Below are 20,849 nucleotides of genomic sequence, written 5' to 3'. Positions count from 1 at the left end.
GTTCTTCAAGTTGTGCAGACTTGCTAGCCTAGTGTGAGCTTAATGAGACCCAAGGAGCAGTTTAAAAGGAAGACTATGTGTATATATAGGACAGCTAGGGGAATACTGTGGGCTTCTTAATTTTGCTGTGGACTTTCTTGGTATAAATCTACTGTCTCAACAGTTTTCAGAGTAGCAGCTGTGTTAGTCTGTATCCGCAAAACGAAAGGGAGTACTTGTGGCACCTTAGAGACGAACACATTTATTTGAGCATAAGCTTTCGTGAGCTACAGCTCACTTCATCGGCTGTAGCTCACGAAAGCTTATGCTCAAATAAATGTGTTCGTCTCTAAGGTGCCACAAGTACTCCCTTTCTTTTTGTCGAAACAGTGCTATGTGACATGCTCAGCAGATACACTGCAGTAGTGAGAAACATCCAGATTCTTGAGGAGGGAGATGTGTGACAGATATTTGCGGGGAGAGGAAGGGAAGAGGAATGGGGCAGTGGAGGGAGAGATTCAGTCCACTGACTGGAATAATATAAGACTCCTCCATGACATGCTCAGTACTTGAATCAGCCAATCGCTCCTTTTCTCCTGCCCACCCACCCCTTCCTCTCCTTCCCTCTTATCTCTTCCTCTTTACAACTCAGATACTTTGCTGGACTCTCCCTCTAGCCATGTCCAGAGTTGAGGAATCTGACAGGTGAGTGGAGGGTGTAATTAGACATGCACATTTGTACCACCTGCTGCAAGTTCTTTTGTTCTTTTTGGCTCTGTGATAGCAATTGGCCTTTCTCGAATTCTTCAGCACAGAAGGAAAAGATGTTATTCAGTCACTCAGCAGCTAGCGAGATGGTATTTGAGAGTATATCTGTCAGTGTGGCTTCTGATAGATCAGCAGCATCTAACTTTTCTATGTTGTGAAATCTGCATTCTCCCTTTGGAGGGCTCAGTTAGATATTCTATATTCCCGAATGTCTTTCTGGGTTCCAGAGAAGGAGAGAGATTCCAGGTGTGATCAATTCTGGATCAGTATTATATCAGGTGTGTGATTTTGTTTTAACTGAAATAGTTATTCCAGTACAACCCATAATGTGGACACATTACTACAAGTATAAAGGTGCATTATACTAGTACAGCTTATTTCCTTTCTTGTATAAGACTAGCTGTGTGGCTAGAAAGCATACTTGGGCCACTGTATCTGCATCCTCACTAAGGGCTAGTCTACACCAGAAACATTTTGTATTGCTTAATTATACTGTTATAGTTATACCATCAAACCCTCCTAGTGTAGGTGCAGTTGACACCTGCAAAAAAGTGCTGGACAAAATGAGCTAGACAGGCAAAAGCACTTTCATGTCATTATAAATGTTTCTACGCTAGGGCTTTTGTTTGGTTAAAAAAAAAAAAACACCTCACCACAAAACAACCCTCAAAATCCATATTGCACCCTGAACTGACATTGGTAGAATAGCAAACGTTTCTAGTGCAGACTTGGCTTCAGGTGGTTGCACAGTTTAATTATAGCAGTATATTTAAGCAGTCCAACTTTTGTATGAAAACAAGCCCTAGAATGTCTCTAGGGTTGCCGCGACAAGTACTACTGCAAACTTACCTGGCTGAAGTAGAACAGAAATGGACACTGCAGTCTGGGAGCATGTCTAGATGATGGAGGAATGTGCTTGTGAGCTTTTTTCTTTCAGGTTAGCGGAACCCTCCACTGCCTTAACACCCCTTTAGAAACAGGTTAACAGTTAAGACTCCCACCTAAGGAAGCTCAGACAGAGCTAAATGGATTGAAAAAAGCATTCTTTTGTTACCTAGACAGGGCGTTTGTGTTCGTTCCATGGTGGCATTTGTCTTGGGTTGCTAACTTTGGCATATTGCAGCATGTTCACTGCTTTTAAGGGGTCACTAAAGTGATGTGAGTTCTAGACTTGTCATAGTACATTCCTGGGTACATGCAGCCAAATTCAATTCTGTTTCGTGTGCACAGCCCCATTTTCCCTCCATTACATGAGAAAATGTATCTGCCAGATGTATGTGGAGGGGAAGCTGAATTTTAACCTTGCTGCATATATGTCAGAGTAGAATTTGGCCTGTCACATTTAATGAATGTGTTGAGAAAGTTCTGCAAACACACACATGAGTAAATGCACTGGACTAGTCAGAGGCTTCTAGACATCTGACGTTGGCTTTTGACATTGCTAGGTAAAATCAGGGAGGAAGGAAGGAGACTCATTGATTCCAAGGCCAGAAGGGACCATTGTGATCATCTAGCACAGTGGTCCCCAAACTTTCACGTCATGCCCCCCTTTACTCCTGTCTATGCCCCCCTCCAGGAGTTGGGGCTGCGGCTCTGAGGGAGGGGGAGCGTGGACAGCAGTAAGGGGGCCAAGGCTGGGGCTGCAACTGGGGGCAGGTCTGGGGCCGGGACCAGAGCTGCGGCTGGGGGCCAAGATTGGGGGTGGGGCCGGGAGCCGGGGCCGCTGCTGGGGGAAGGGCTGGGAGCAGAGTGGGGCTGGGTGGCCCACACTCCCTCTCTGCCCCCATGGAGGCTGATCTGGGCCCTGCCGTGCCACCCTGAACATTCCTCCGGGGGACAAGGGGGGGCGGTGTGCCACAGTTTGGGGACCACTGATCTAGCTTGACCTCCTGGATAACATAGGCCATTGGACTTCTCCAAAATAATTCCTAGAGCAGATCTTTTAGAAATACACCCTATCTTGATTTAAAAATGGTCAGTGATGGAGAATCCACCATCACCCTTGGTAAATGGTTCCAGTGGTTAATTACCCTTCACTGTTAAAAATTTACACAGTTATTTCCAGTTAGAATTTGTCTAACTTCAACTTCCAGCCATTGGGTCATGTTAAACCTTTCTCTGCTAGATTGAACAGGCCATTCATTATTAAATATTTGTTCCTCATGTAGATACTGATAGACTGTAACCAAGACACTTGTTAACCTTCTCTTTGTTAAGCTAAATTAATTGAACTCATTGAGTCTATCACTGTCAGACAGATTTTCTAATCCTTTAATCATTCTCGTGACTCTTCTCTGAACCCTCTCCAATTTATCAGCATGCTTCTTGGATTGTGGGTGCTAGAGCTGGACCCAAAATTCCAACAGCAGTTGCGCCAGTTCCAAATACAGAGGTAAAACAACCTCTCTGCTCCTATTCGAGATTCCCCTATTCATGCATCTTAGGATCATGTTAGCTCTTTTCACCACAGTATCACACTGGGGCCTCATATTCAGCTGATTAGCCACCACAACACCCAAATCTTTTTCAGAGTCACCACTTCCCAGGATAGAGTCCCCAACTGTGTAAGTATAGTCTACATTTCTTTGTTCTCAGATGTATACATTTACATTTAGGTGTATTAAAACACACATGTTTGCGTGCACCCAGTTTACCAAGTGATCTAGATTGCTCTGAATCAGTGACCTGTGCTCTTCATTATTTACCTCTCCCACAATTTTTGTATCCTCTGCAAACTTTATCAATGATGATTTTATGTTTTCTTCCAAGTCATGGATCAGAATTTAAGTAGCCTAGGCCCAAGAATCTATCCCTACGCGATCCCACCGGAAACCCATCTACTTGATGATGATTCCCTGTTTACTGTTATATTTTGAGACCTATCAGTTAGCCAGTTTTTCATCCATTTAACGTGTGCCATGTTAATTTTATTTTGTTCTAGTTTTTCAATTAAAATGTTGTACAGTACCAAGTCAAAAGCCATACAGAAGTTTAATATGGTCTGTCACTTGTTGTAGACTAGTTGTCATTCAGCACTGGAAGTATGCTTTTTTCAGAGTTTATTTTTGTTTTGCTGGACAGTTCCTTGGCAAGCGGAAGGGGGGGCTTCCATCGGGTCTGGGGGATTGTGCTGTGGAACCAGCTTTTCCAGGCAGGATCCATGGATTTCAGCTCCCCTCTGTTTGCACAGGAGGAAAAGAGCATTCAGTTCCTAGCTTGTGGGTATAAGCCACTTTCTCTTACAGCTTACCTCACTTTGTCTCTCAAATCACTGACTCCTTTCCAGATTTACAGTTAAATGCATTTTGCATTTATTTTTCTGTTTGTTGAGGTGTTTATACAGTTCTCATCACGAGAGTATCTTCTCCCAGATTTTTAAAAGAAGTATCTAAGAAACGTATATGTGCATAGGAAGAATACAGTTTTCCGCTCACTGTCTTTGTCTTGTGGATATTGAGTATTTAGCTTGGCTATACTGCTTTAATGAAAGCATTGACTGCCTGGTTAGGGGCCTTTCTGCTTCCCTGAAAATAATTAAATAAATAAACAAGTAAGCAATTGGGGCACCATCTTGTAGTTCTGAGTCGGGGCCTGATCTTGTAGTTCCTACACAGGGAATGCTCCGACGGAAGTCAAATGTATACCTAACTGTCCTTGATGTTTTATTTTAAGGCCTTCTAACTGGACTAGTTTGGGACCAAAGGGCTGGTTCAGGGCCCCCTCTACATATCTCTAGTTTTCATGTCCAAAAAAAAAAAAAAAAACTGTAGCAGGGTGGCCTGCCCTTAAGGGCCAAGAGGCCTGGGGCTAGCCAGCCCTGTTCAATCAGCCTCACCTGTGCCATAATTAGCTGCCTCCCAGCCTAAGGGGGCAGGGCTATTTGGGGTCAGGGGGCAGCCTGAGTATCACCTCGGCCTTATCCAAACAGTGGAGAGAACTCGGGTATCAGGAGGAGAAGAGAATTGAGTCACAGGGAGTCTTGTGGAAGGCACTGAAGTAGGGTGTGGAAGAAGCTGGGGACTCCAGGGAAGCAGGCTGGGAGTCCCTGTCCTATCCCAGTATAGGGAAGGCTGAAAGGTAGTCTATAGGGGCTGAGGCTATGTGTGGGACTCTGGGGAAGCAGCCTGGAAGTCAGTGCTCTATCCAAGAATAGAGAGACTCAAAGGTAGCTCGGAAGAGGCGCCCGAGCGGGGTGGGAAAGCTGTGTGTGTGTATTTTAGTGTTGCCCTGGAAAGGGTTACGTTTTAGTGACTGACTTGGCTGGAGGACAAAGCTATGGCAACAGCTCCAGCCTGGGTGGGGAAGGCTGTAGGGACCCGCCCTTGGAGGAGGAAATGGAGGCAGGGAGCACCTGCAGTCTTTTTATTCCCCCAGCTGTTACAATTCTAGCAATTAGCCTCAGCTGATGAGACCAGGAGTTTCCCTGTTAACTTTTTAGTGGCTGGAGTAGCCTGGGGTTTATACACTCCGGGACAATACTCTGCTAAAACTTGCCCTGGTGTGGCTGTTTTCTTTTTCTTTGTCTCTCTCTGGGGCTGTTTTGGGGATTGTGAGATAAAAATGCCTTTTGAACTTTCTCTGTGTCAAACCCTCTCTTGGGGATTTTCCTGTGCAGGGGAAAGAAGAGTTTCAGCTTGTGGAATGTCCATCTCCTTGGGGTGGGGGTGGGACTGGGGTTGAACTCTTCCCCAGGGAATAAGCAGGGTTTCACTCCCTTCAGTCAGCGGCTATCCCGAGCTTGTGGTGAATGTTGAGACACATTGGGCCTGTGCTTCCAGGCTGTACTTCCAACCAAGGCCTTCTGGCAGCTTGGGTCCTGAAGGAGCCAAACTCCCGTAGTTGATGCAGCGTAGTCATAAAGGTGGATTCATAGGTTTTGATGGTGAGTGTCCCAAGGTGAGTGTCCCAATGTCACATCTGCAGGGGCAGCAAGAGAGCATCCTAGGGAAAGGGCCAAGTCGCCCCTCTCTTGTTCTGGATGTCCTTTCCAATCAAGTATGGAGGCTTACCCACAGAGCTCAAGGGGAGACGTGTCTGTGAGATTCCCAAGAGCAGGGGTGGCTAACCTGTGACTCAGGAGCCACATGCAGCTCTTCAGAAATCAATATGCCGCTCCTTGTATAGGGCTGTAGCTACAGGCGCCAACTTTCCAATGTGCCAGGGAGATGCTCACTGCTCAACCCCTGGCTCTACCACAGGCCCTGCCCCTACTCCAACCCTTCCTGCCCCTCCCCTGAGCCTGCCATGCCCTCGCTCCTCCCCCTCCCTCCCAGAACCTCCTGCACGCCACGAAATAGCTAATTGGGAGGTGTGGGGAGAGAGGAGGGAGCTGCTGATCGGCAGGGCTGCCGGTAGGGTGGGGGTGGAGCTGATGGGGGGCTGCTGATGTATTACTGTGGCTCTTTGGCAATGTACATTGGTAAATTCTGGCTCCATCTCAGGCTCAGATTGGCCACCCCTGCCCAAGAGGCAGGCAGCGTGCTACATAGCTGACACTTTCCTCAATTCTTAGTTTACTTTGATACCTAAACCTCCTCATACCCCTTCCCTTCCACAGAGTGTATTCAACCCTCTGGGTGGGAATGTATGTTCAGTAAGTTATGTGCATACAAGAAGAAGAGAAAAGAACCCTGAGTCTTATTTAGTCCAACTCTTATCTCATCTTGCACACACCAACAATCCATGTGTTTAGACCAAGGCCTTGATATAGTGATATGGTCTCCCCTGTTTGCTTTTGTGTAGTTCTTCCCCTGGTTCTCTTGCCCTTGCGGAAGTTTGGATTTCCTGCTAGCTCTGGGGCACAATATTAAACTATTTTTTTTTGGCTGGTTTGAGCCCAAAAATGAGTCAGGGGCTGGTCTGCCAGGGATTGAATTGTTTGCGCCTGATTACACCATTGTGTTCTCCATATAAGAAAGTGAACTGTTGAAACAAACAAATATAATGATGTCCTGCTAAGAATATGGTGTGATGATTTTTTGGGATGTATGTGCGGGAGGGCTGGGTCTGCATCTTTTCCCACCGCAGTCAATGAGCCATTAAGTTCTAATATCTTTTGAACTTGTGTGTTACAAACCTATCCTATTTATTATTCATCAAAATAAAGCTGTGCTAATTTAACTTCATCTTCCATTCTGCTTTAAGAGTTTCATACATTCCTATCTGACTGACTTGCTAATGAACTCTCTACATGGATTGCTTCCAAAATCAGACAGAAGTTTAAATATTGCCCTTGATCCATGTACACAACTCCCATTGACTTCAGAGTCCAGATGTGACCTTCGGGCTTTCCAAGTAGACGCAATTTATGGAAGTATGTTTTTGACTGAGATATGACATTATTTCTGGGTGCACAAGAAGCAGTGGCTTTCAGCAGTGTGGTCACATTTTATGAATGGGTGTAGGCAATGACAGCTGAGCTGTCCAAATCTGTGCCAAGAATACAGCATGCAAGGGATACGGGCTGAAATGTAAGCTTGAGAAACATTTCTATTATGGACAATAGAACAGTTGAATAGCAGACTACTATAACTCCCTGGGTGCCCGCTTACTCTGCTGTTCATACTTAAACAGATCTCGAAGGGTAAAGGGGTAGTAGGACAGTAAGGCTTTGTCTATGCTGGCAACTGAATGACAAAACTTTTGTTGTTCAGAGATGTTAAAACAGCATACACCCCGAAAGACAAACGTTTTGCTGAGGAAAAGCGCCGGTGTGAACAGCGCTTTGTCAGCAGGAGCATTTTCCTGCCGACAAAGCTACCACCGATCATTGGGGGTGGAAGTTTCTTGTTGGCAGGAGAGCTCTCTCCCGCTGACAAACAACGGCTACGCTGCCTGCCTTTTAGTGGCACGGCTGTAGCGGTACAGCCTGTCAAGGTTCCTTCCCCGCTCTGAACTCTAGGGTACAGATGTGGGTACCTGCATGAAAACCCCCCGAAGCTTATTTTTACCAGCTTAGGTTAAAACTTCCCCAAGGTACAAACTATTTTACCTTTTGCCGTTGGACTTCATTGCTGCCACCACCAAACGTCTAACATATATAACTGGGAAAGAGCCCGCTTGGAAACACCTTTCCCCCCAGAATCCTCCCAAACCCTACACCCCCTTTCCTGGGGAAGGCTTGGTAAAAATCCTCACCCATTTGCATAGGTGAACACAGACCCAAACCCCTGGATCTTAAGAACAATGAAAAAGCAATCAGGTTCTTAAAAGAAGAATTTTAATTGAAGAAAAAGTAAAAGAGTCACCTCTGTAAAATCAGGATAGTAAATACCTTACAGGGTAATCAGATTCAAAACCTAGAGAATCCCTCTAGGCAAAACCTTAAGTTACAAAAAGACACAAAAACTGGAATATACATTCCGTTCAGCACAACTGATTTTATCAGCCATTTAAACAAAACAGAATCTAACGCATATCTAACTAGATTGCTTATAAGCCCTTTACAGGAGTTCTGACCTGCATTCCTGCTCTAGTCCCAGCAAAAGCAACACCCAGACCGAGAGAACCTTTGTTTCTCCCCCCGTCCAGCTTTGAAAGTATCTTGTTTCCTCATTGGTCATTTTGGTCAGGTGCCAGCGAGGTTATCCTAGCTTCTTAACCCTTTACAGGTGAAAGGGTTTTTCCTTTGGCCAGGAGGGATTTAAAGGTGTTTACCCTTCCCTTTATATTTATGACACAGCCGTATTGCTAAAAGCTGCCTAGGGTAGTAGACATAGCGTAAATATTCCGAAAGTCATAAGCTGAAAATCTTTTGAGGTGTACTTCTTCTCTGCAAAGTGACTAGGTAAAAATGTGTACCTTCTGACTTGAGACCTGTTCCCCGTGTGTACTCAGAGTCCTCTTTAGGTCATTAAAGTGAAACTTTTATTTCTTTTTACTCCTGTTAGCCCTTTGGAGCAACATAACTCAGATAGAACGAGCTGGATTCGATCCCTCTTTGTGCATCAACAGAAATATTTAGTAGGGCCTAACTGGTTACACTCAAGGAGACAGGGCTGCACTGGTGTCAGCCAGGGCCTAATTTGACAAATACCTGTATACCACGGTGTGAGAAGGAAAAAAATGCTGCTTGACTCTTAGGTTTTGTCTACACTGGAGAACTGAAGCCTTAGTTATAGAACTGTTTGTCCTGTACCAATATCAGCTCAATTGTTTCAGTGCATCCATGTTCACCGAGCTGGATTGGTTTAAGATACACCTTGCATCCACATTGGTGCTGTGCTAAAGCATTTCAACCAGATACCTATCCCAGTATCCAAGCTGAGTTCTTGGCTCAGCTTTCATTCACCGTGCATTCTGGGAGATTTCAAAAGATCATTGGTATACTGTGGGCTGGGGGGTGGGACCAGTGAGTGCAATGCCCAGTAGCAATAAACCAATGTAGACTGAACTAGTTAGTGTTTAACCCGTTATGAAACCTGCTGAAAGGCAGTCCTGACAGTTAGAAAAAACATCTTTTTGTTTTTTTGTCTGAGTACCTTTAATATGGAAATCAGCGAGATCCGATAAGTACAGAACCTTCACTGCTGTTATTACCCTGTACCTTTTCTGAGAAGAACCACACACTAAATATATGTCAGGGCCTGGAAAAAATGCATTCCTTTTACACATACTGATTTAAGAAATTAAAAATAACCATATAATTCATTTGGCTTTGTTTAGAAAAGAATTGAATATTTTAAAAGTTTAAGAAGCTTGTCTGCTTACAGTGATATTACAAATGATTGCATTCGTTTATTTAGTTTGTTTTAAGGTTTGCTTTTTACTGTATCATTAATTGTAATGGACTCGTTCCAGCTGACTTGCATGCATGCATAACACCACTGAATTTTGCATGCAAAAGGAATACTAGATCTTAGTTTAGATACAAAACCTTCCATTTATTTTCTTTTATTTATTTATTTTTAAAGTTATTCTTTCAAAATTTCCTTTACAACATACACTATTGGCTTTGTTGGAGATGGGAGGCGACTAGTTCTAGTTATATTGTGTAGAGTCACATTCTGCCCTGGTTTTTATACCCTGTGCAATGCCATTGATTTGGGGGTTGCACAGGGTGTATGCCAGCACAGATAACTGCCCTTCTAGTGAAGTCACTAATCCAAGGCCCAAATCACACTTTCTGTGTTGAGGAGAATTGCCACAATAACTGAGTTGGATTCAGTGGCTATAAAGAAGGCAAAGAGATTTGGCCTTAGGTGGCTCCCTCCTTTGTGATCAACATGATCTACCAGCCCAAAAACTTTACAGAAATAGAAAACTAGGGGTAATGTGAGTCATATTTTAAACAATGCTGGAAACTTGAAAGGGAAATCACTTGAAACAGCAGTGGATTTTCCTGTGCAGATAGCTTTGGGGATTACCTCTGGATCCTGCATTGATAAGTAAGTGTCAATGGATTCATTCTCTAATATGAATTGTAGTACATTATAATATGTTGCAATTTGCCTTTAAACTTGGGAGGCAATGCTGTAAATACATTTTGCTTTCTGGCATGCTCTTGGGTTACTGACATGACATTCTGCTTTGATGCTGGAAGAATTTGCCCTGAGGAAAAAGCATGTTTAATCTTTTGTTTTTTTTGTAAAATGTCGAGATTAATATCTTGAGCACATCACGAGAGAGGGATACGTCCTTTTGGGATTCTACATTCATTTCATATTGTTTAGGATCACTTTGATTTCTTCCTCATAGAACAGCGTGACAGAGGATGAGCTGAGTGTTCGAAATCTCTATTCTGTTCAACAGGGAACTTTTAAGAGTCTCAAATATATAAGATGTGTTAAGGTACATGAGCAATTATATTTACAGCTTCTTTTCTTGGCTCTGGGCTGTCAGTTGCTTGTTTAGAAATTTAGGAATAAAACAGCACTGTCAAGTTAAACACAACTATATACCAATACGTTTCCTTAGCTATTTTACTGATAACAGCTTGAATTGTTAAAATGTGTTCTTTTAAAATATCTACTTTACTTTTCACTCTGTTTCGTACAGATCTTTCAACTTAGACCAGCCCCTCACCCAAAACAACAACAAAAACCCAAGTCAGTTTCACTTTTGTTTATAATTTCTGGTTACTTTGTTTCTAACTTAGATAACAAGTTCCCAGGGGCTGGGACTGTCATGTGTTTTGTGTAATGCCTAGCACACTGGGGTCTTGGACTATGATTGGGGTCCTTAGCTACTGCTACAATCATCATCAACTTTGGCAGGTTCTTATGCACTAAAATAATATTTCGGTGATTCGGTTGCAAACATTGCTGGGGAATATTTTTTCATTAAAAAGAAAATAGCCTCTACTGAAATTTTAAAATAAAATATTTCCATGGGTTTTAATTTGTCTTTTAGTTCTGTCAAAACATGTTGATCTGAATCAAATATGCTGCTATCCATAACATCCTCATGATAGGAAACTACTGGACTCCAGTCCTACAATTGATACGATGTAAGTGGACTGCCGTGCTTCAGTGGGGATGCCATTTTGGTCAATGAAATTCTGGTGAGTGCAGCAGTTTGCCCATGTTTTATCATTTGCAGGGTTGGAGCGTGGTGTATTAGGTGGTTCTTTTGTTTTTGTTGTCCCCTGTCGTCCCCCACCCAGGTCTCTACGCTCTGCTTCCTGATCACTAAATTCTTGACGCTTCCATTAAAGGGAAATGAGTTCTAGAAAAATGACTTCTCTAGCTGGACTCCTGTTTTATTCTCTTTTTTTATTATGTAGAATTTTAATTTGCAGGAGTGATTGTAATCAGCATAAAGCTACTTTTCCCCTTCCTATTGACATGGATATTAGAGCTGTGAGAACTGTCTCACTGCTGGCCACACAAGACTGGAAAATCAAAAGTTGGATGTTTTTTCTTGAACATTTTGTGGTTTCTCCTGAAATTCTGTTTTCTCCCTAAAACAAAGGGTATTCTTTGTTTTTCTTTAGCCCATTGTGAAATTCTGCCATGTCATCACAGATTGTTGCTTTTGTGCTGAAAAATGGCCCTTTTACCCGAGGCAAAGGAAGAACATTGCGAATTGTTCCACAGTGGAGTTATGCCTATTTTGGCAATGAAATATCGTCTGCTGGCAGAACTGTGCACTCAAAGGCAAAATGTCAGTTATTTTGAAATTTGTGAAAACTGATGATTTCCCACAGCCCTAGTTTGGAAGATGTCAAGGGTCTGACTTTTCATTCGTCAGCAAAGCTCCTGCTGAAGCAATGTTTGGGAAAGCAATATTATGCTTTCCTTTTTAAAATGCCATTGCATGGTGTTAAATACTGTCCTAAGGTTATCTATATATTTTATTTTACTGTGGTATATTTGGGGTCAGATGTAAAATGGATTTTTAATTGTTCCATTAAAGCTCCAATGGGTCTTTCCTTAAAGATTTATTTATTTGCATTGCAGTAGTGCCTGGAGACCCCAGTCCAATTGTACCAGGCACTGAACAAACATCGAACACAAAAAGATGGTCCCTGTCCCAAAGATCTTATAAAGTGAGACGAGGGGATACAGCAAACAGAGTGGGGAGAACAAGATAAGAATGAGGCAATTCAGGTCAGTGTGATAAGCAGTGGTCACAGCACACTAGACACCAGACTGTTGTGAAGTCGTTGGGTCTAATGTAGGGATCAGAGCAGAGGTGGGATTTGAAGGAGGACTATATAGTGGCTTTGTGGATTTTTATTGAGAACTCCTCTCAGGCATGAGGAATGGCATGAGATGGAGCCTTGAAGGTGTGTGTTTGGGGAAATTTGACAAATAGGCAATGAAGACTGGCATCATTGGCAGGATGGAGGATGATAGTTAATGTCCCCATTGGGTAATGGAAAATGGGTAAGTCCATGAAGGGCCTCACAAGTCGTTTGTTTGATGGTGTGTTAACTCCAATATGATGGCCAAGTTCCAAGTATGGGTCATAGTGTGTTGGCATGATATGGGCACAGGCAATTACTTTCCAACTAAATTTTTCTGGCACTTTCAGCTCATTGTGTTTTTGTTTTTTACTTCTGTGAAATTAGTTAAATAGCTGCTGATTTTCACCCAAGAACTGACTTCATTTTGGTGAATCCCTAAGTACCTCTTAGTTACTCACAGAGTTAATGTGAAAATTCATCAGTTGTTCATACACTGCTTTGAGGTTGTTAGATGAGAGGTACTACAGAAGTACAAGGTATGAATCATAATTTCACAAAATTCTAGCCTGGCTCAAATGGCTAATAAAATTAAGCATTTTTGAATTCTTAAGTGTGAGTTTTCTAGATAGGATGGTGATCAGATTATCTCATGCTCAACAGCTTATTGATTTAAACTCTGTCCTGGAACTACAGCAAAAATGTAACCTGAGGTTAGCAGGGAACAAGCTGTAAGGTCTTCACCATGTCTGAACTAGGCTCTTAATGCTGTAGGCCAGCAAAAGTCCCCAGGGAGTTGTACTCACAAATACCAAGTCTGAAATTGGCTCTAAGAATCTATTTAGACTTTCAGCTATTCAGAGCAGGGATCACGTCTATTTCAGTTTGTCGAGTGCTTAGAATGGTGGGTCCTGATCCGGACTGGGGCCTTCAGGCAATATCAAGATGTATATAAATAATCATAATAAACGTATTTAATCCCCTCTGCTGCCAGAAGAGATGTGTGCTCCAGCAACAGTATAATAGAGAACCGCTATGTAAATGAATGGTAAAGGAAGATGTACCTGGTATGGGCAGCAGTGAAGGGGAGTATTGTGCCATTAACATTATCTAGCACAGAAGAAATTAAATTCTTTCTGTGTCAGAGAGGATGTGGCTCTCCAAGTAAACAGTGAACTCCTTGACACTGGGGCACTCCACAGTTTAGGTTATTGGTTACAAAATCTGGATCCTTCTAGAGCACTGGTTGAGACGCAGAGGAATCCAGTGGCTAAAAATGATTATTGTGTGATGGCTGCTTGGCAATTTGAGACATATACTGGTGGCTTCAGTTAAGTTCTTAAACAAGCATTTACATCACAGAAATCATTGATTTCCTTGCGCCTTGCTGGTCTCTTCTAAGCAAGACTGAGGCATGTTGGTAGAGTAGCAAGTTGCTTTTCCTGAAATGTAGATTAAAAATGGACTTTTGTTTTTAGAGATGTCTATTTGTAATTATTCCTAAGCACTGAAATCCCTCTGTCTGCTCCCTTTTTTTTTTGTTGCTTTGTAGTGTATAATTATCATGACTGAGCAAGATAAGAATACTTGAATGGTAACATAACTTTTAAATCCATTATGAAGGGTTTCTACAATTGAGGTTTTATTAAAAAAAAAAAAATTGTTCCAGTTAAGCTCACGCAACTGTTTCTGAACAGCACAAATAAGCTGGTTAATTAATCAACTGGAGGATCTACAGTCACACAGAACTAGCGCCTTCACTTTAGAACAAATTGCTTTCTCCCAGTAGGCTATAGTATGAGGATCTGGGCAGAAGGTAAGTGAGTTCATATGTTACTTATATGGAGCTTCAAAATATCTTATAAAAAGCAGGTGTTACCACCAAGGTCCATTAAAAAATTAATGACAAAAAAATTAAAAGCAAGCAAATCCCTTGTCATAAATTGCTTTGCTTTGCACTATTCTGGCCAAGAGTTATTGTTCTCAGAGTGTTTATATTTCCTGTTTGTTCTGTCGCCTTGATGTCTCAGATTCTCCTTCCTCCATGATTCCTAACTGTTGCTCTCCTTTAATCTTCTGTTGCAGCTGTTCCTTGGTGAGCATTTCAAAGATGATATAGCTTTCCCTCCATGTCTCACGATCTTAGCCTGGCTGGGAAGCAAATGGAAGCCTCCACCCCTTTGCTCATGAATTATTGCCAGATAGGGTTGTATCCTCTTTGCTTTGCTTGTGTAATTTACTTGAAAATGTATGAGCAATTGGGGAGAGGCAGGGTCCAAGTGATATTGACAGTGGATTACTTTACATGCTGTTTTCTTGCAAAAGTCTGTCTGGAGCAACGAGATCATCTGTTTCTAGTTCTTACTCTTTTCAAGAAATCTAGATTATGTATCTAAACGCACAGCGGCATCAAATGAGCATTTTTCTTAAAATTATATGGGCTTTAGGTGTGTGTCGATTATGACCATCGTTGTTGGTGGGATTAGATGGCAAGGAGGAGTTATTCTGGAGTACCAGTTTCACTGATCTGCTGTTCCTGCTTTGTGCCCCACGGGCAATGTGAAGCAGCCATCAGTCCAGTTCATCTGACCAGTTAAATTGGGTTTAGGACTCCTTTACATTGCTGGAGTGGAACAAAACTACTGGAACATAGCAGTGAATGTGGTCCCAGATTTTTAATTTTTTTAATTAAAATTTTTTTAATTTTTAATTTTAAGAGACAAAAGGATGTCTTACGACTGTATCCTCCCACTCAGTGACAAAGTGGTAAGCAAATGCATCAACATGGAGTTTTCTAGAGACACTGAAGAGGGGTAAAGCTACTGCACAGCATGCTCCCACTTTCCCTCCTGCGTACTTGGTGGTGGTACCAGGGGATAAACAATGTGTGATTTGCAACGTATGTCATTTGTGGCTGGGATAGTCCCAGGCACCTTCTTCTTCGTGTAGATGGGGCTGATGAAGCAGGTTTTTTTCCTTGAGCCATTTCTCATGTAGTTCTTCCCTCCTCATAGTTGCCTATATACTGAGGTATGCCATCTTCCCAACGTATATAGGTGTACCTATATACCGAGGTATGGTCTCACCCTTAAAGAGGTACATGGTCAGAAAGAGCTACTTCCACCTCTCCGTAATGCTGCTCTACAAGCACTGAATCATTTATACTTGATTTTTGACTATTTTAATACAAAGAGAATCAAACACAAAAAAGAAATGTAATAGAAAAATGTCAACAGCCAGCAGAAGGTGACCCAATTTCTCAGCTAGAATGTTGCCAGCGTTTGAGGAGTCCATTGGCAGTATGGCTCCATTTTGCTTTTACTTCCAAAATGCACAGGCTTTTGGTCAACTGATGCAAAAGGAATTACAGTGCCACCGAAGGGCTAAGGGTGCTGTTGGAGTCAAAAGGCCAAATTTTGTTCACTATTGAGGGTGAAATTATCACTGTCTTTACGTTGGAAACCTGGCGGCTTGCACTCCAGGCATTCAGATACTAAGGTGATGGGCACAAGTTCAAAACCCTCAGATAGAACACTGGGTGGGGAGGAGGGAGGGGAGATGTGCTGTTCTTCCTCCACTGTACACACCACCAAAGAGTGCTTTTGGGCGCACACTGCACTGGGCAGCACTGGGAAGAGCGCTGCTGCCTTGCTCAGCATGCTCCATCCAGCGTCCACAGGCATAACGCTTCCAGCACTGGGGCACTCCTGCCCTGGTGTAACCAACTTGTCAGTGTGTGTTGAATGTCTTCCTATCTGTCCCATACGCAATGGATGTGAGTCTGTTTAAGCTCCCTCCTATAGAGCCTAGATTTTTATCTCAAGCTGTAAAGGCTTGTGCTGGTAACTTAGGGTCCCCAGTTCAGTCCTTGGGGTTGGCCAAGTTGATAATTATCACATTTATTCTCCCCTGGAGCAATAAGTTAGCTGCTAATAAGGGTTGGTTTCTTCCAGAGTGATCCTGCAAGTCCCTGTATGTGGACCTCCTAGAGAAGTCAGTGGGAGTTTTGCATATGGCAGGATTGAAGAATCAGGCGCTGGGGAAGTTTTATATTCAAATGATTGTAGTTAGTCGTAATATCGGTTTCTGACTTCAAGATGCCAAATGAAAGTCTAAACTGCCAGATACAAAAGTCCTGCCTTTCATTATACCTGGATTGACAGGACAGAGAACAGTCCTTTGAAACTCTAAGCTGTTTCCTTACACATCACAGGGGGTAAGAAGTGAATTAACCATATCATAGGCACATGGTACTTCCCTGCTCAGATTACACCACAAAATCTGGGCAGTTCCTAGGATAGAGCTGGGAAAGGGAACTTGTGAGTGTAAGAAACACTTGGAAACAGAGCACTAGTAACATGACTGCAGACAAAAGGTTATAGGAAAATTTAACTGCATCTACAGTCCTGCACATCTACAGGTTAGCAGAAATCATGGTTAACTAGATGCTTGTAGTGAATTTATTGTGACTGGTATGAAATAACTTGGCTTTAAGCTTTAGTTTTGCTTTGTTATCTGTTTTGCTTGTAGTAGAGATTATACCTTACTGTGTTATCCCTTAACTTTGTACTGACTTTGTTCTCCAAATTTACTTTCTAAATGTTAATCACAGTTTAAAGCTCTTGTTAAATACAGTAAAGACTTCAGCAGACTTAGAAGTGTTTACTATGTATTCTTTTAGCAGTGTATTAACTAAAAGCTATGGCTGCACTGCACATGAACAAAGCTCTTTGCAGTAGAGTTTTCTGCAAAATACTTCATAAACAAAATGTGTGTGTTTTGTATTTTAGTCAGAACTCAAGTGAGCTATTTTTTTCCGTTCCTCACAAGTGAGTGTCTGAGAAAAACAATTATTTCTAACACTGCTTCTGGCCTTTTTGACTGTGAATTCAGAGAGGATTTTATCTCACATACTGAAGTGAAAATTAAGTTTGTTTTTGTTTAATGCAAGTCAAGAAGTAGTCATGATTCAGTGTGACAGGCTGAATGTAAGCCATATGAGCTGAGCTATATAAGCATAAAGGATGATTGTACTGCAGAATACCTCCAAGTAATTTTAGATTTTTGACACATTTACCACTTCACAAGTTGTGTTTTTCTCTCCTCCACGCTCCCCCCCCCCCCGCCCCCAGAACCAAGTATCTGATGTGATGAAAAATGTCTGTATTTTTTGTTGGAATAGTAAGTGTTTGGTTAAATTTTCTCTGCTACAACGAATTTCTCATAGGAACATGGAATTTTCTCTAAAATATAATGGGAATGGAGTAATCCAGTAGTATATGTACTTGTCCTGCTTTACTTAAAAATGACTTTATAGAAACCTTGAAGTGAATCAACCTCTGATACTAATAGTTATCACTAGATCAGGCTATTAGCTGGTGATCTGTCAGTAGTTTCCTTGACTAGCTTTTTTACATGCAGTGATATAATACATGGCAGTCTTTGGTTGTTGAGGATTACATTTTCACTGTGGCATGTGGAGCGTAGCTCACTCCACTCTCATTAATGCCACTAACTGGAGTTTGCATGTTCATCGAGATCACTGTTTGTCCCTAGGAATCCTGCAACATGAGGCAGATTTCCATAACTAGTCTTACTTTTTGGTGGGTGTGTTTTTTGTTTTTGTTTTTGTTTTTTTTAAAGGGTCATCTATTTTTTTCTTCTTTTGATATTTCTTCTGTATCACTGTTGTATAGATGGCAAATGAAAGGCAGTTTTAATTCTAACTCAAAATATGTGGGTTAGTAACAGAATTGCTGATTTAATCCTATTACTGGTAAATCTCTGTATCTCCTAACATTTGTGAAGGTAGCTGATCATTTTGCAACCTAAACATTTCAGCAATGGATACAAGTTAAGGTCCATTTCTGAATTACAGGCTAGTGCTTTCTTTCAGATGTTGTGAATGGTGTGTTCTGATATTTATTGTGTGTGTGTATAAAACGGTGTGTGTGAAATTAATATAACAAGTAGCGTACATTAGAATGTAGTAAAAAAAAAATTGATCAGCTTAATCTACAGGGCCAAATTCTGCTCTGTTACAACAGGGTGACTTTGTCAGAGGAGTTACTCTAGATAAACACCAAGGTATATATGAGAGCTGAACTTGGCCCAATAAATCTGTGCCAGTGGAGTGGGGTAGTGTAAATCCCACTGGAGTTAGTGGAAAGCCTTTCCATTGACTTTGATGGCAACAGGGTCAAGCCCATTATGACGGAAGATGGTCCAGATCATGGTGTATTTTTGCTGCTTAACGTTGTGTGTTAATACATATTGGATACTGTCTGTTTTTTAAGGAAAATGCCAGTAAAATGTCTATTGTTAGGCTCCAAATTATCCTTACTCCACTTTCACAATAAACTAGCCAATATATACTCTGAATATATGGAATGGTAAATAATTTCTGGCATTAGTGTGCCCTTGCAGGAAGAACAGATGGTACTTTAAACAAGTTTTGCTATGGGATAAAATGTTCCAGGTCTCTGACAGATCGTATCCATCTGTAAGGAAGAAACAGGATTTGTGTAAAGTAAACAGGGTAGATTCAAATGATTTGAAATCCGCCTCAGAAGGAAAAACAGGTTTTGTGCACTGCTGTGGTGGAAGCACATTGCTGTATTTGACCAGGTGACACGTATTATTTGTGCTACCATAGCATCTAGGAGCCCTAACTATGGGCAAGGATCTCACTGTGCTAGGTCCTGTACAAACACAGAACAAAAAGATGGTCCCTGGTCCCAGGTGCTATTTATGTCCTTCAGAATGGGGTGTCGTCATTTTAAACATAAGTGCATTTTTGTCAGGTGGATCCCAAATGGGTGTGTTTTTAAGAAATGGAAGACTAGGACATGGAAGGCGGTGCTCAGCCTGTAACAACATAGCTCCTAGAAAATAAGAACAGCTGTATTTTTTATCAAATAGGTATTAAGGGGCCGTGGTCCTCTTTGGCCATAAAAGCATGTGGAAGAGGGAAGTATCAGTCCTTGCAGCCACGCAGCTATTTTTGACCAGAAGGTGGGACTAACATCAGAAGAGAGGGCTTGGGCAGTAGGTTGAGTGGAAGGAGGAGAGTTGCGTAGATGAGGGCAGTTTCTGATGGTCTCAGTCTGTCCATGCTCCTACTGCTTGCCCCTGGGATAGTGCCCCTGGTTCTTCCTCCCCTGCAGTACGAGTATAGCTTTTTGTCACTGCCCCACCAACTACCTTCCACAGACCCCTCCACAGTTTGGGAAAAGCTTAGGATGGGGAACTAACGTTGAGAGGCTGTTCTTCTATAACCCTTTTTGGTACCGTAACTTAAAAGGCCTTCGGAGGGGCATGTACTTTGTAGGATGCCCTAGATTTCCCACCCTTCCCTCAACTTATGCCTCTCTGGCTGAACAGAGCGGGTCATCTACATTGGAGCTACCGAAGGGCTAGATGGGGGCATAGTTGTAGGGCTGCTGTATGGCTGCTTTTCCTCTCATTGTACCCCAATTACATTCCATGTACATTGGTCTCCCGCTTACCTACTCAGCTGTGGGTAGCATAAGTCCCAAAAAAGAATATGGTGGTTCCTGATCTTATGGTTTCCATGACTGAAGTATCCTTATAATAACCCTGTGAAGTAGGGAAGTACTGCTGTCCCCATGTTGCATATGGGGACTGAGGTGCAGAAAGACTGAGTTGCTCAAGGTTACACAGAAAGTCTCTGGTGGCACAGGGAATTGAATCTTGGATCTCCTGAATCTTGAGCTATTGCCCTTCACTACTGGACCATCCTTCTTCCCTTTCTGATATCTCTACCCAATTCAGGACTGACCTGGATTTTCAGACGCACCTATGGGTATGTCTACACTGCAGCTGGGAGCATGCTTCCCAGCCCGGGTAGAACAAGATGCTCTATCTCTGCTTACGCTAGCGCACAAAAAGCAGCAGTGTGGTGGTTGCAGGACAGGTAATGGAATGGGCTAGCCACCCAAGCGTGGACCCATGGGGTATGGGCAGGCTGCTGCTGCGACATCCACACTGCTATTTTTAGCACACTAGCGTGAGCAAGCTCATGTAAGTCTTTCTACCCGGGCTGGGAGGTATGCTCCCAGCTGCAGGTTCAACAATCCACTTCACTGAGTGCTGATCTAGTAGACAGCCAACACTTCTTGGGTGGTTGAGGGCACTTGGTTTGGGGTTTATTCCTCAAATGGCGGGTAGGTACAATGGCACAACTTTATCACCACAATTTTTCCCTTAAACCTGCTGCGTTTCCAGAGCCAGAGTATGTTCTAGAATCACAGGACTGGAAGGGACCTGGAGAGGTCATCTAGTCCAGTCCCCTGCACTCATGGCAGGACTAAGGATTATCTAGACCATCACTGACAGGTGTTTGTCTAACCCCGCTCTTAAAAATCTCCAGTGATGGAGATTCCACAACTTCCCTGAGCATGTCTCTGTCCACAGTTTGGTCCAGTGTATCATCCTCTCTGTACTTGGATTATTT

At 42.5% G+C, this 20,849-nt stretch overlaps 1 protein-coding gene across 11 annotated transcripts in view; it reads left to right on the top strand.

Moving 5' to 3' along the window:
* Positions 1–20,849, top strand: part of FBLN2 (fibulin 2) — a 204,068-nt gene that overhangs the window by 1,468 nt on the left and 181,751 nt on the right. For 2 of the 11 annotated variants that reach the window (XM_043551402.1, XM_043551398.1), the window contains exons 1-2: positions 11,116–11,248; positions 12,147–12,296. The exons of 5 other annotated variants lie outside the window; for them this stretch is intronic. The gene's annotated coding sequence lies outside the window, so the exon portion shown is untranslated. Of the gene's footprint in view, positions 1–666; positions 685–11,115; positions 11,249–12,146; positions 12,297–16,678; positions 16,794–20,849 lie in introns of those variants that run through there. 4 more of the 11 variants (XM_043551403.1, XM_043551399.1, XM_043551401.1 and 1 more) reach the window with 4 other exon arrangements.

This window comes from Chelonia mydas, chromosome 7 (genome assembly GCF_015237465.2).
Source record: "Chelonia mydas isolate rCheMyd1 chromosome 7, rCheMyd1.pri.v2, whole genome shotgun sequence".
Classification (NCBI taxonomy): domain Eukaryota; kingdom Metazoa; phylum Chordata; order Testudines; family Cheloniidae; genus Chelonia; species Chelonia mydas.
This window is presented reverse-complemented; position numbering and strand designations above follow the sequence as displayed.